Raw genomic sequence first — 14,778 nt, 5'->3', positions numbered from 1 at the left:
CCTTATCTTCCGGGGGCGCCTGGGTGGCTCAGTCAGTTAAGTGTCCAACTTCGGCTCAAGTCATGATCTCACAGTTCGTGGGCTCGAGCCCTACATTGGGCTCTGTGCTGACAGCTAAGAGCCTGGAGCCTGTTTCTGATTCTGTGTCTCCCTCTCTCTCTGACCCTCCCCTGCTCACACTGTCTCTCTCTCAGAAATAAATAATAAAAAACATTAAAAATTTTTTAAAAAGTATCTTCCTAAGTGGGACAGTGAATAGAGCAGGTGCCTATTAACATAACTCAGCCTCAACCACAGTTTTGTATTTATCATCCCACCCAAGGACTACTCAAAATGGGTAAGGCCTAGCGCCAGGTACTAGTAAAGTAACAGAAGGTAGTCAATGCAGACCCTAGGCTAACTGGAGAGTGGAATTATAAATAAATAAAAAGGAAACGCCTGGGGAGCCTAGTGCGTTTAAGCATCACTTCAGCTCAGATCATGATCTTGCAGTTCATCAGTTCAAGCCCCACGTGGGGCTCTATGCTGTAAGCTCAGAGCCTGGAGCCTGCTTCAGATTCTGTGTCTCCCTCTCTCTCTGACCCTTCCCTGCTCACGCTGCCTCTCTCTCTCAGAAATAAAACATTAAAAAAAAACTTTTTTTAAAGTCAAGGAGTAGAAATAAACCAGATCTGTGTGAAAATGAATCCCAGTAGTCATGAGAAAAGTTTTTGTAGAAAATTCACCCACTTTTATAAAACAATTTTTAGAATGCCAAGGTTTTATGAATACAAAAATGTAAGGCACTGAAGGATCTTCAAAGAGCTCACAAAGTAGTGGAGAAGATAGTCAAAATAGATTAAAGAAAGATATGCACAAAATGCTTTAATAACACAGGGAAAGGAATAGTTTACCAGAAAATGAGACTGTTAAGTCTTTAACAAAGATATTTGAGTTAATCTTTAAAAACTGAAAAGGGGGGGGCACGCCTGGGTGGCTTAGTCAGTTAAGCGTCCAACTTTCGCTTAGGTCATGATCTCGCGGTTCGTGGGTTCGAAACCCGCATCGGGCTCTGTGCTGACTGCCAGCTCACAGCCTGGAGCCTGTTTCAGTCTGTGACTCCCTCTCTCTCTGACCCTCCCCTGCTCACGCTGTCTCTCTCTCTCTCTCCTAGAAATAAATAAAAATATTAAAAAAAAAAACTGAAAAGGGGGAGGAGAGGCAAAATAAGTGAAGGGGACGAAAGGTACACACTTCCAGTTATAAAATAAATTACGGGGATGTAATGTACAACATGGTGACTATATTTAATAATACTATATTGCATATAGGAAAGTTAAGAGAGAAGATGCTAAAAGTTATCACAAGGAAAAACTTGTGTAACTATGTATGGTGACAGGTATTAACTAGACTTATTGTGGTGATCATTTTGTAATAGATGTAAATACTAAATCATTATGTTGTACACCTAAAACTAATATCATGTTACATGTCGATTGTACCTTAAAAAACCTACAAATGATTTAGCCAATTAAATTCAAGTAACAGAAAGAAAAATGCCAAAATATACTGATTGCTTACTACATTATCATTTTCTCTCACCTTTGAAGTAACTATTACAATAATTAACACTTTTCTATGTAAGGGAACTGAAGTTCAGAGTTTCATTAACTGACCCAATATAAAAAAGCTAGTTAATGGTGAGCCTGGCATTCAAACTTACGTCTGTCTGATGCTGAAAGCTATGCCCTTTCCAATTACTACCCAGCTCTGAGAATTTATAGGCACTCAAATTATGACTATAAGGTAAAATACAAACATTATGAAGTCAGTCACTTCAAAGAAAATACTACATAAAATAATCAAGGACCAGAAATGGATTAGAGTAATGAGGAGAATATTTTCCAACATACTTAAGAGCTTCCGTGTCTAGGACTAATGTAAATCTTTTGCAGTGGGGACACAAATGTTACCAGCAACCGACAGTGCTCAAGAAGGAAAGGTTTTTTTTTTTGTTTGTTTTTTTATAGTTTTTATTTATTTTTGAGACAGAGAGAAACAGAGCATGAACAGGGGAGGAGCAGAGAGAGAAGACACAGAATCTGAAGCAGGCTCCAGGCTCTGAGCTGTCAGCACAGAGCACGACACGGGGCTCGAACCCACAAACTGTGAGATTATGACCTGAGTCGAAGTCGGACGCTCAATCGACTGAGCTACTCAGGTGCCCCAGGGAGTAAAGTTTTTAAACTATGTCACTGTCAAAGACATAAGATAAAATATCCTGAAGCATTAAAACTATGGTCTGGAGACTTACTTGTCACAACACATTACACAGCAACAGAGAAACTTTGACCATTCCACAATAAAGAGATAGATAGATAGATAGATAACGGATATAACCTCTCTTAGGAGCAAAAGTTTCAACACAAAATCTTGGAATGTTCTGGAATCTTAAAAGAACAAATCTGCAATGCTTAAGCAAGTTGTAACTTTATGGTATTTAATTGATATTCTTTGATAATAGATTTCTAATCTGCAGACTATGTATACTACTACCTTATCTAAAACCCCTAATTTTTTTGCTAAGCAACTTCAAATGGATTACATATATGTTCACAAGTGAGACTTTCACTAATATTTCTGCCAGTATATTTGTTGTAGTTTTGGGTTTTTTTTTTTTTAATAAAAAGCCCAACACTGGGTTTGAACTTACAACCCTGAGATCAAAAGTCAGATGCTTAACCCTCACAAGACACCCAGATTTGTTGTAGTTTTAAAGCTTTGTGATAACCTTTCTTACTCTAAAATATGAAACAGTTTGAAATTTGGCAATAAACAACTTGTTTTTCCCAAAGTAACGTGAAGTATGGACTTACTACTTAGCAAAGAGAACTATGAAACAGTACCTTAAGTGTTTAGCAAAAGGATAATTAAAGCCCAGATCAAGATAAAATTGTGATGGCAAAATCTGACCTTTTAGTATTTTTCACCAAAGTATGCAAGTTAAGCCATCAACATCATAAATAAGGATTTATTTCTAACTAAATCATTGTAATGTAAGGCCAACTTTCGATCAATATTCTTACCACGAGTAAAAAAGGTAAAAATTTTGCGTAAAGTTCAATGAAACAGGCTAAAGAGTAACTGCAATCCTCTGAAAAAAAAAAATCGATCCAGTATTTTATCTTCCAGGCAAAGAGACCAATTAAAAAGTGCAAAAGTATCTTATGACGATCAAAGGAGGGTGTCAAATGCAATTAAAATGGGGGTAGGGGGTGGGAATGCCACCGTGGGAATAATTAACATGTTTCCTTTTAACTAACAGTCTCTACAAGTTTTGTTTTAAATACACCTACCTACCACTGCATCACATTCACAAGCAAAAAATACTGCGCGCACTCTATCTCCAGAGTGTACTTTAAAAGTCAACTCAGAGCTCCCAAAAGGTATTCCTTTTAATACCGGCTTTTTCGTTCATACTCTAATATTAGTCTTCCCAAGTTCCTGAACAGTTAAGTTAATGTCATCTGGGCAAAAATTACTTTAAAACATTCTCGACACGTTTTCTACAAATAACAAGTACTTTTCTGATCTGATTTAAACAGATCCAATTACGGAATTCCCTATTGACCCACCTTCCTCTTTCTACGCACTAACCACAAGGGTTACAAGCGAGTATCAGCAGTTGTTTTTAAAAAAAAAAAAAAAAAGCTAAGATCCCAAATACCTAGTTGTCAGGAAGCAACTTAAAACCGGAGATGTAAAGGGAGTTACTGCAGGGACACTTGCAGCTGGCATGCTCTAAAGCAAACAAAATAAGAATGTAACTATTCCAAAAGCGGATTTTTTGCCTGTCAAGCTGTGGACTCATCCCTGTTACAAGCACCAATTTCAAGCCACGATGATATCGAGGCTAAACCTGGCGCTGTTTCACAGGTTTCGCATTAACTTCCCGCGACCCTTTGAACCAAAAGCCACACTCCATTCAACTCTCGGCTCAGCCCCCTCCACTCCCGCCCCAAATCTACGTTTAACGCGCTTCCCTTCTCCAAACTTCACGTCTTATCCGTGGCCTACCCTACCTACGTCTTCTCGTCGCCACTCAGGGGCCTTAGTCCCACCATGCCCTCCTTTTCTGGTCTGCCTCAAGCCTCCCGCTCCCTCCAGAAAAGGTGGAAGCAGCCTCAAAAGGCCCTCCCGAGGACGATGCCCCCAGCTCTCCCACCCTGTCCCCAAGCGCCCCTCTAGGCCCCCAAAGCACGCAACGGCCGAGCTTGAAAATGGCGGAAAGTGCCGCCGCCTGCAGCAAGCGAGCAGTCCCGTGCTGCCGCCACACTCACCCTCCGGCGCTGAGCAAAGCTCCTAATGACTGGTGAGCGAAGAGTTCGTCTCCACCGTCGGGAACGTCTCTCCCGTCTAGCCTCTTCCCTCCTCCCCTCTCAATCCCTCTCCTCCAAAGGAGCCGCCGCCATCTTCCCCTACGAGCCACCGAGCGCACGCCCTGGCGTCATCACGCACCGCCTAACGTTATACGTCACTTGCGCCTGGGGCGCCCAGCTCCATCGGCCTCCTTCTGCGCAGGTGCGTAGGTGAGGGGCGGGACCCAGCCGAATCTCCATGCGGCTTGACTGAGTGCTTCCTTTGTTCCCGCTGAGAGGAAGTCAGCGCCGCCTCCGGAATAGGGTTGAGGCGAGGGTGTTTCGCGGTGGTTTCTTCGCGCTGTGAGCTAAACGTAATGCCCTCAAGAACACCCAGTTTTTCAGGCTTTGAATAAGAAATTTGCTGCGGGGCGATGTTGCAATTACAGTGTGAGGCCCAGAGTGAAATTAGGGAAGGCACTTGGCCTTGCTAAGTCTATTTATCCGTGACATTGGGGCGCCTGCCCGATAGTATTTTGAGCATTTTAAAGGAAAGCACTTAAATGACCAAGCTAAGGCTTTGGCAAGCATGCAGCTGGAGTTTATATCACCCAATAGGAGTCGCGCCTCATGGTCGGACTCCTTTTCTCAGAGTCAGATTGTTGCGAGTCCCAGAGACCTCCAAGGAGCCAGCACCGATGCAAATACAAGAGGGTCTTTATGACAAGCTCGAGCAGGGGCTCACCAGCCTACCGGTGTCATGGCAGCAAGGTGAAGCGAAGAGCAATAGCGAATAGGGTTTTTAAGGAGTAAGGGATGGGGGTGTTACAGTACATGTAGCATCATCACATTAGCACCAATTACAATTGTACAGTACCCCTGGTAACAGCTTTGACCATTCAGTATCTGTGAGGTGTTCATTACTTTTGGTGGGACCCAATCATGACTTTTGAGAATCCTTTGAAAATGACCAATGATGAGGTGAGTTCAAAGGGCCCACGTGGGGTTCAGACAAGCGGTGAGAAATTGGCTAGTTTGTATCTGCAGTTCCCAGCCTTGACTCAGACCATAGGAATGTTTTTTGATTAGCTGATCTGAGGCCTGAGGATGGCTTTAGCCTTGAACAGTCTGAGGCTTTTCCTGGAACTGGGACTGGGGATACGTGCAGCCCAAGGTTTCTCTTAACAGAGGACTTAACTTTTGGCTCTTCAAGATCAAGTTATAACAGCTCAACCGTGTGGTGCAACCACTTTGGAAAATATTTAACAGTGCCTCTTGCAGCTAAGTTAATACTCCCCCTGCGACCCAGCAGTTCTACTCCAACTGGAATGAGTGCATACATCTAATTGAGGATTGTACAGAAGTGTCCATAGCAGCTTTGATCAGAATAATCAATCACTGGTAACCCAAATGTCCATCAGTACTTCCGCATGTAAATGAACTGTAGTGTGGTCATACAGTGAACTACAAGAAATAAAATACTGATAAACACAACTTGGATGAATGTCACAGACGCTGTTAAATCAAGGGCAAAAGAGGACAGGAAGGATTCCACTTTTATGAGGTTCATGATACGAATTCCAAACAAATTGCCTTCTAACTTTTGAGAAATAATGTGACAATGTGAATCAAGAATTTTTAAAATATTGGGGCACCTGGCCGGCTCAGTCGGTAAAGCATACGATTCAATCTCAGGGTAGTGAGTTAGAGCCCCATATTGGAGAGAGACATTACTTTAAAAAATAAAGGGCATCAGGATAGTTCATTCCTTTAAGCATCCAACTCTTGGTTTTGGCTCAGGTCATGATCTCATGGTTCATGAGTTCAAGCCCCAAGTCAGGCTCCATGCTGACTGTGGACCTGGCTCAGGATTCTCTCTCTCTCTCTCTCCCTCTCAAAATAAGTAAATAAATAAATATGGGCCACCTGGGTGGCTCAGTTGATTAAGCATCCAACTTTGTCTCAGGACATGATCTCACGGTTTGTGGTTTCAAGCCCCACATCGGGCTCTGTGCTGACTGCTCAGAGCGTGGAGCCTGCTTCAAATACTGTGTCTCCATCTCTCTTTGCCCCTCCCCCACTTTCTCTCTCAAAAAATAAATAAATTTTTTTAAATATTAATTTGTGGTTTGTTGCCCTCTCCTCTTTCTTCCCCCCTTCCCATATGTTCATCTGTTTTCTTTCTTAAATTCCACATATGAATGAAACCACATGGTATTAGGAATTTTAAACTGAATTTGTGCAGTGCATATGGTTTCTTAATACGGTTTTCTTAAATATAAATATATATTTTGTTTATTTGTTTTTTTAAGTAATCTCCACCCACCCCCCAATGTGGGGCTCAAACTCACAACACCAAGAGTTGCATGCTCTTCCAGCAAGGTGCCCCTACTTTTAATCTTCTGCTAATATAAATAAGGCCACAGTTACCCTCAATATGTTCTCCTTTTTTTTTTTAAGGTTGGTTGGTTGGTTGTGTTTATTTATTTTTGAGAGAGAGAGAGAGAGTCAGCAGGGGAGAGGCAGAGAGAGAAGGAGAGAGAGAGAGAGAAAGAGAGAGAGAGAGAATCCCAAGCAGGCTCCAAGCTGACAGCACAGAGCCCCACACAGGGCTCAAACCCATGAAACGCGAGATCATGACCTGAGCTGAAACCAAGAGTCGGACACTTAACTGACTGAGCCACCCAGGCACCCCTATTTATTTACTTCTTTATTTAAAATCTACACCCAACTAAAGTATCTGAATTAAAGTCCAAAGAAGGCAATGCATATGGGTCCCTTAAATAAATAGTTCTGATGCTTTGAGAAATCAAAAATTCATATTAGAATACTGCATAATTCTACAGATTTGGCCTACAAACACGTCAGGGGTGAGAAGACTGGACTTCATGTCAATAGGCCTGGAGCAGAGTGTTGATTCTACCACTTGGTGAAATGATGTTTTGTCTCTATTGCTCCACTGCAGTGTATTAAAGAAAAAAAAAAGAAAGAGAGAGAAAGAGACATTGGGCCAAAAATGGAGTCACTTGTGGTAAGCTCCACATCAGCAAACCAAGACTTACTATCTCAACTAATTGCAATTTCAGCTTCACCTAGGAATGTGATCTTTAACCAGTCATTGATCATCCCCTGTGATGTCATCTATATGATAGGCCCCTGCTCTTCCCCCAAAGGAAGGTGACCTTGCCTGAAACAATTCACTCTTCCTTAGAAACTTCCTTTTTCCCATCCCATTTTGCCTATAGAAGAGTTCTGGTTTTATAACTCCTCAGACCTCCATTGTATTTGCTAGATGGAATGCTGCCTGATTCATCAATCATTAATAAAGCCAATTTGATTTTTATTTTTAAGTGTATTTATTTTACTGTAAAAAAGAGAGAAAGAGTGCACACGAGTGTGCTCAGAGGAGGGGCAGAGAGAGGGAGAGAGAGAATCCCAAGCAGACTCCATGATATTAGCACGAATCATGACCTGAAATCCAGACTTGGTTCCTTAACTGACTGAGCCACCCTGGTGCCCTGCCAATTTGATCTTTAAATTTACTAAGTTGAGGGGCACCTGGGTGGCTCAGTTGGTTGAGTGTCCAACTTTGGCTCAGGTCATGATCTCATGGTTTTCATGGATTCGAGCCCCTTGTCAGGATCTCGGCTGTCAGTGCAGAGGCTTCTTCAGATCCTATCTCCCTTTCTCTTTGCTCCACCCCTGCTGCTCATGTGCTCTCCTCTTTCTCTCAAAAAATCACAAATGAACATTTAAAGGATAATAAAATAAGTTTACTAAGTTGAATTTTTTTTTCTCACAAATGCTTGTTATAGAATTTTAAGAGAACTAGGGGCACCTGGGTGGCTCAGTCGGTTAAGCATCTAACTCTTGATTTTAGCTCAGGTCATGATCTCCCCATTCTTGAGTTCTAGTCCTACATTGGGTTCTGTAAATTTTTTTTTAATGTTTTATTTATTTCTGAGAAAGAGAGACAGAGACAGTGTGAGCAGGGGAGGGTCAGAGAGAGATGGAGACACAGAATCTGAAACAGGCTCCAGGTTCTTAGCTGGCAGCACAGAGCCCTTCATGAGGCTTGAACCCACGAACCATGAGATCATGACCTGAGCCAAAGTCGGACGCCCAACTGACTGAGCCACCCAGGCACCCCCTAGTCCTACATTGGGTTCTATATTGACAGTGCAGAGCCTGCTTGAGATTCTCTCTCTCCCCTCTCTCTGCCCCTCTCACGATGGTGCACACACACATTCTCTCTCAAAATAAATTAAACATTTTTAAAGAAAGAACTTTGGGAGAACGAATTTCAGCAAACCCTGTCTCTATTCCAGGGTTTGTCCTTAAATTTGGGCATATGCAAATGCTTCTACTAAAGTTTCATCCCTTTTGTGTTCTAAATACTTGTCTATCACCAGGAATACCATTAATCACAGAAACCTGGGTTCAAATCTTTCCTGGAATTTACATGTTACCTCTGTTATTTACTGACTGCATAATATTGATTTTTCTGAGTTTCACTTTCTTCCTTGGTAAATGGAATAACATGGCTGGCTCAGTCTGCAAAATAAATCACAAATTTGATCATATATCTCCAGTGCTCTTAAGAGGCTCGGAAGAAGTTTCTTCAAAATGCACCACTTTATTTATTTATTTAGAGAGCAAGCAGGAGCAGGGCAGAGGGGCAGAGGAAGAGAGAGAGAAGCTTAAGCAGGCACCACACTCAGCACAGAGCCCACAGTAGGGCTCAATCCCACAACCCTGGGATCCTGATCTGAGCTGAAATAGTCAGACATGGGGGCACCTGGGTGTCCCAGTCAGTTAAGCATCCAACTTCGGCTCAGGTCATGATCTTGTGGTTTGTGGGTTTGAGCCCCACGTTGGCTCTGTGCTGACAGCTCAGAGCCTGGAGTCTGCTTTGGATTCTGTGTCTCCCTCTCTCTCTGTCCCTACCTGCTCATGTTCTGCTCTCAGTCTCTCAAAAATAAATAGACATTAAAGAAAAATTCAAAGCCCAAAAGATGCAAAAAGAGCTTTTTTTTTTTTTTAACCTCTCCCATAACTTCTTGAAAGAATTTGGACAGAGGGCATGGTTCAGGAAGAGGACTATCACCAGAGATAGTCCAGGACCTGGAGATCGAATTTCTCCATGTCCCACAGTTTCTGCAAAGCATGGCAAAGCATGGCAAACATTTATTTACCAAATATTTGCTGTCCCCATCTTCCTATAAATTGTCTTCCTTTCCTTTGAAGTCCCAGATCCCTACCTCCTTCTTCTTTGCTCAGGATGGCATATAAGCCTAAATTGCCTGACTGTGGGTCTCATTTTTTTTAAAGTGGGCTCTATGCTCAAGGTGGGGCTTGAACTCAGGACCCCAAGATCAAGAATTTTATGCTCTTTTTTTTAATGTTTTATTTATTTCTGGAGCGAGACACACACACAGGATGAACAGGGGAGGGCCAGAGAGAGGGAGATACAGAATCCGAAACAGGCTCCAGGCTCTGAGCTAGCTGTCAGCACAGAGCCCAACATGGGGCTCCAACCCACAAACTGTGAGATCATGACCTGAGCCGATGTCGGACACTCAACTGACTGAGCCACCCAGGCACCCCAAGAATTTCCTGCTCTTTTGACTGAGCCAGCCAGGAGGCACCCGTGCAGGTCTCATATTCTTATGGGGCTCTTATACATATGTAATTAAGTTTGTTCTTGTCTCGTTAATCTGTCTTATGTTAATTTAATTAATAGGCCAGCCCAAAGAAACTAGAAGAATAGAGAAAAAAAAATTTCCTCCCCTATAGTTAACATTCTAGTCCAGATATAGGCAGACTATGACTGCAGTCTAGTTAAGAATGGCTATAGGGGCACCTGGGTGGCTGAATTAGTTAAGCGCCTGGCTCTTGACTTTGGCTCCAGTCATGATCTCACAGTTCATCGGTTCAAGCCCCACTTCAGGCTGGGAGCTGGTATTGCAGAGCCTACTTGGGATTTACTTTGTCCCCCACTCCCCTACTTCCGCTCTCTTTCTCTCTCTCAAAAAAAAAAACTTAATGAAAGAATTGCTTTACATTTTTAAGGATTTAAAAAAAAACTAAGAGAACATATGTAATTCACAAAACCTGACATATTCTCTGACCCTTTACAGAAGTTTTTTGGGCACCTGGGTGGCTCAGTTAAGTGTCTGACCCTTGATTTTGGCTCAGGTCACAGTCTCCCGGTTCATGGGATCAAGCCCAGCATCTGACTCTACGCTGAGTGTGAAGCCTGCTTGAGATTCTCCCTCTTTCTCCCTGTCACTCCCCACTTGCACTCTCTCTCCCTCAAAATAAATAAACATTTTTATTTTTTAATGTTTTATTTATTTCTGAGAGAGAGAGAGAGAGAGAGACAGCATGAGCAGGGGAGGGTCAGAGAGAGAGGGAGATATAAAATCTGAAGAAGGCTCCAGGCTCTGCTCAAACCCATGAACCATGAGATTATGACCTGAGCCGAAGTCGGACACCCAACCCACTGAGCCACCCAGGCGCCCCTAAATAAATATTTTTTTAAAGTTTGTTAATCCCTGCTCTAATCCAAGCCATGTTCGTGTGAACTTTTACAATCTCCTAACTGTTCTCTCCACTTCCTTTTTTCACCTCAATTTCCCCTCCCACTCACCTCCAGTTTTCTACACTGCAGCCAAAATGAGCTGTTTAAAACAAAAATCAATCATATTTGTCTCTTACTTAAAACCTCCAAATAGTTTCCCAACTGCAGATTATAAAATCCAAACTCCTCGCTCTGTAATCCAGGTCTGCTTACATCTGCAATCTCAGCTCCTGATTGTTTCTCCCTGATTTACAAAGCTCCAGCCAATTCAGCTTGTTTTCTCGGCATCCATGCCCCGACCACCATTCGTGCCTTTGCTCTTAGCATTCTCTCTCCTGATCCGGAGTTCTCCCTGCTGCCCCCTCCTCCCTGCACCGATTTTCCTATCCTTGGCAGATGGAATAGCATCTTCTCAAAAAGGCCACCTCCAACCTCTATATCTAATGTAGCACTTGCTCCCAGGCTAATCTACATAGTTGGTTTTGTTGTCTGTCTGTCCCCACTAGAATGAAGTCTCCAGCAGAGCTGGAACCTTCTTATCTTGCTCTCCTTTAATCCCAGCCTGATATGGTGGCACATAATAAAATGTGTTGAATGAATGAAAAAACTGATGTTAAGATTATCAAAGCATTAGGGACCATAAGAGTATAAGGGCCTTAGAGTGTTTTAAAAATGCCCCAAGTAGTGTGTGAAGTTTCAGTAAGGTATAGAAAACACTTAGCAGTGCCTAGCCACAAGCACCTGGGCTCTAAGGCAGCCTGCCCTTGCTCTTCTCTATTTCGAATGCAAATAAACCTGAGAATTACGAGACCTGTGTGTGTGAGTGTATGAGAGAGACAGAAAGAGAGAAGAGCTTCAGCTGAGTAGTACCCTAGGGCTCTACCAACTACTAACGTATTAAAATACTTTCATAAGTAACCTCTGACCACTCCCCGTCTCCCCAGGACCTTACCCTGATCTGGCAACTAGAGGCTTAATATCTGAAAGCACTAAGGTCAATGGCCCCTAAGTTGTTAAATATTTTGAAAACCACCCCTGCTGTTGAAAATTAGGAACTGGCAGATGCAAGTTTCTGAAGAGGTAAGTTCTGACTAGATCCTAGTTAGGATCCCAGAGCTGCCTCTGTGCCATCTTATATAGGGAAGCAAGCTATGTATGATTATGATTTAAACCAGCCCATTTTTATCCCCCAAGAACAGGAGTAACAGTTTTGTTTTTCTACTTTATTTTAAAAAATTGTTTTTTGGTTTTATTTATTTTTGAGACAGAGGGGGGCAGAGCACAAGTGGGGGAGGGGCAGAGAGAGAGGGAGACACAGAATCTGAAACAGGCTCCAGGCTCTAAGTTGTCATCACATAGCTCGATGCGGGGTTCAAACCCACAAACCGTGTGATCATGACCTGAGCCGAAGTCGGGCGCTCAGCCAACTGAGCCACCCAGCCGCCCCTTGTTTTTCCACTTTAAAGAGCCATATACAACAGGCGACCTCTTCGTGGGATCCTGAGATGCAGAGATGTCGAAAGCTGTGACACCAGAGGCAGAGCTGCGGTCCCCCCAGCTGTGAGTGTGCAGTCCACGGGAAGTGGGTGACAAGGAGGGACAACTGCAGGCTGGCACCAGAAAAGGAGGCACTGAAACCGCTGAAGCCTTCTCATGGGCCCTGATGGGGCAAGGCAGGAACTGGACTCGGGTCCCCTCACCTCTAACCACAGAATCCAGCGTTCTGCTGCTCGCTCTGCAGAAAAGCTGAGCCCCGCCCCGCCCCACCCCTGAGTAACAGATCTCAGGAGAGGATGGTCACCTACAATGGAAGTCCGCTGGCAGAACAGGACCCAACCACCCTGTGCTAAGCTAGGTGCCAAGGCTGACCTTTCACTGACTTTGTCCCCCATTGTAATACTAAAAGTCACGCCGGGAGTGGAGATTCCACATGCTAATTAGATGTGCGACGCAAGAAGCAGTATAACCTTTAAGTGCACCAGTGGAAAAGACAAAACAATCCTTGCCCCTACGCGTTTAGACATCACCCCTTTCCCACCTAAGTCTCTATAAAGCTCTCTGGGCCACCTTTCCTCTGGGAGGCAGCCTGAAGACTCGTGTGTTTTCTCTCCTGTGCTGGAGCATAAACACCAGGAAAGGCTTGTTTTGAACTCTCCTTTGGCCCCTTGTCAATTTGTACTGTTCAGAGAGCCCAAGCCGGTTTGGTATCATGGGGGTTAGCTGAGGCCCTTTGCTCCTGCCTATCCAGGTGGGTGCAGGCCTGGCAGGGGTCAGCGGGCAGGAGGGCCAGAGCTCCCCTAAGGGGAAGTGAGGCTGAACATCTGCTACTTTCCTGTCTACTCTGAAGTAAACTGACCTCGATGAGAAGGCAAGTTCAGTTCTCAAACACCCCTTTGTAAGCACAGATGTTTACCTCTTTTGTATGTGTACTCAAGTATCTAGTTTTTACTTTAAGTCAAATAAAAAATATTTTTATACATATAAAACTTTATAAACGTATAAATATTTCACACACACACCTCAACCTTTGACAGCCACCAATCTGTTCTGTTTCTTTGAGTTTGGGTTTTTTAGATTCCACATATAGGTGAGATTATATGATATTTGTCTTTCTCTGACATCTCACATAGCATGATGTCCTTAAATGTCCATCAAATACAAAATACTTGGGTTGTAAGCCATTAAGCTCCTGAAAAAAGTTCACCTGTTTAATAGGTGAGAAATATTTCATGAACAAGTGATCATAACATACCATACCATTTCTCGGTTGGAACAAGGAATCAGTTGGGGTGCCTGGGTGGCTCAGTTGTTTTGGGTGTCCAGCTTTGGCTCCGGTCATGATCTCACGAGAGCTGCATTGGGCTTGCTGCTGTCAGCGCAGAGTCCACTTCAGATCCTCAGTCCCCCCCTCCCTCTGCCCCTCCCTTGCTCTCTCAAAAAACAAGTAAAAAATAAAACAAAACCCACGAAACCTCAGAAGGATAGAGGGAAATTATTTTTAAAAAAGAAAAAGAGGGGCAGTTGAGTGGCTCAGTCAGTTAAGCATCTGGCTTTGGCTCAGGTTATGATCTCACAGTTTGTGGGTTCAAGCCCCACATCAGCCTCTGTGCTGACAGCTCAGAGCCTGGAGCCTGCTTCGGATTCTGGGTCTCCCCCTCTCTCAGCACCTCCTCTGCTCAAGATCTGTCTCTCTCTCTCTCTCTCTCTCTCACAAAAATAAATAAATGTTAAAAATTTTTTTATAAAAAGAGAAAGAAAAAGAAATCAGCTCTTGACATAGAACTTTTCTTGTATTCCAGATATTTGGTGTACAGTTTCAAGAAATAGAATCACTAGGTCAGAATATGAACATTTTTATGGTACTTGATCTATGTTGAGGGGTTTTTGTCTATACTACGTGCCATGAACCACCTCCACTTCCTTCCCCTCCAATCATACGGTTCCTTGGGGAATATCTGTAGTCAACTTAGTGACACTTGTCTCCACACAACCAAATCTACTAGCCTACGTACTTGCTTTCTATGTCCACATTCTCCACCTTCTTTCCTTTGAAGGCAGATAAACTGTCTCTGTTCTTATCGGACCTGTCCTCTATGTAGGCACTAGACCCCATTTCTTCTTTCGTCTATGTGGGCTTTGCTCCTGCAGTTGCCTTCCATCCCAAGTAGCGAATCTGTCAGCCCCCTGGGTCATTCCCACCAGCAGATAAGCATATGCACAAAGTATCTTCCACCCCCGATCCTCTCTTGACCATGTATCTTCCCTGCCAGCTCCCTCTCCAAAGCTGTTCCCTTCACATGGCCCCTACGACCCTTCCCCACATAGCTACACACTGACCTCAGGCCCACTATCTTGTTC

The 14,778-nt window shown here is 43.5% G+C and overlaps 1 protein-coding gene across 4 annotated transcripts in view; it reads right to left on the bottom strand.

The window, feature by feature from the left end:
• WDR33 (WD repeat domain 33) overlaps positions 1–4,467 on the bottom strand; it is a 108,152-nt gene extending 103,685 nt beyond the window's left edge. For all 4 annotated transcript variants that reach the window (XM_077766745.1, XM_077766747.1, XM_077766749.1 and 1 more), the window contains exon 1: positions 4,320–4,467. The gene's annotated coding sequence lies outside the window, so the exon portion shown is untranslated. The remainder of the gene's footprint in view (positions 1–4,319) is intronic.
• Between the last annotated feature and the right edge of the window lie 10,311 nt (positions 4,468–14,778).

Source organism: Crocuta crocuta, unplaced genomic scaffold (assembly GCF_008692635.1).
Source record: "Crocuta crocuta isolate KB4526 unplaced genomic scaffold, BGI_CrCroc_1.0 scaffold5, whole genome shotgun sequence".
In the NCBI taxonomy this organism is placed as follows: domain Eukaryota; kingdom Metazoa; phylum Chordata; class Mammalia; order Carnivora; family Hyaenidae; genus Crocuta; species Crocuta crocuta.
This window is presented reverse-complemented; position numbering and strand designations above follow the sequence as displayed.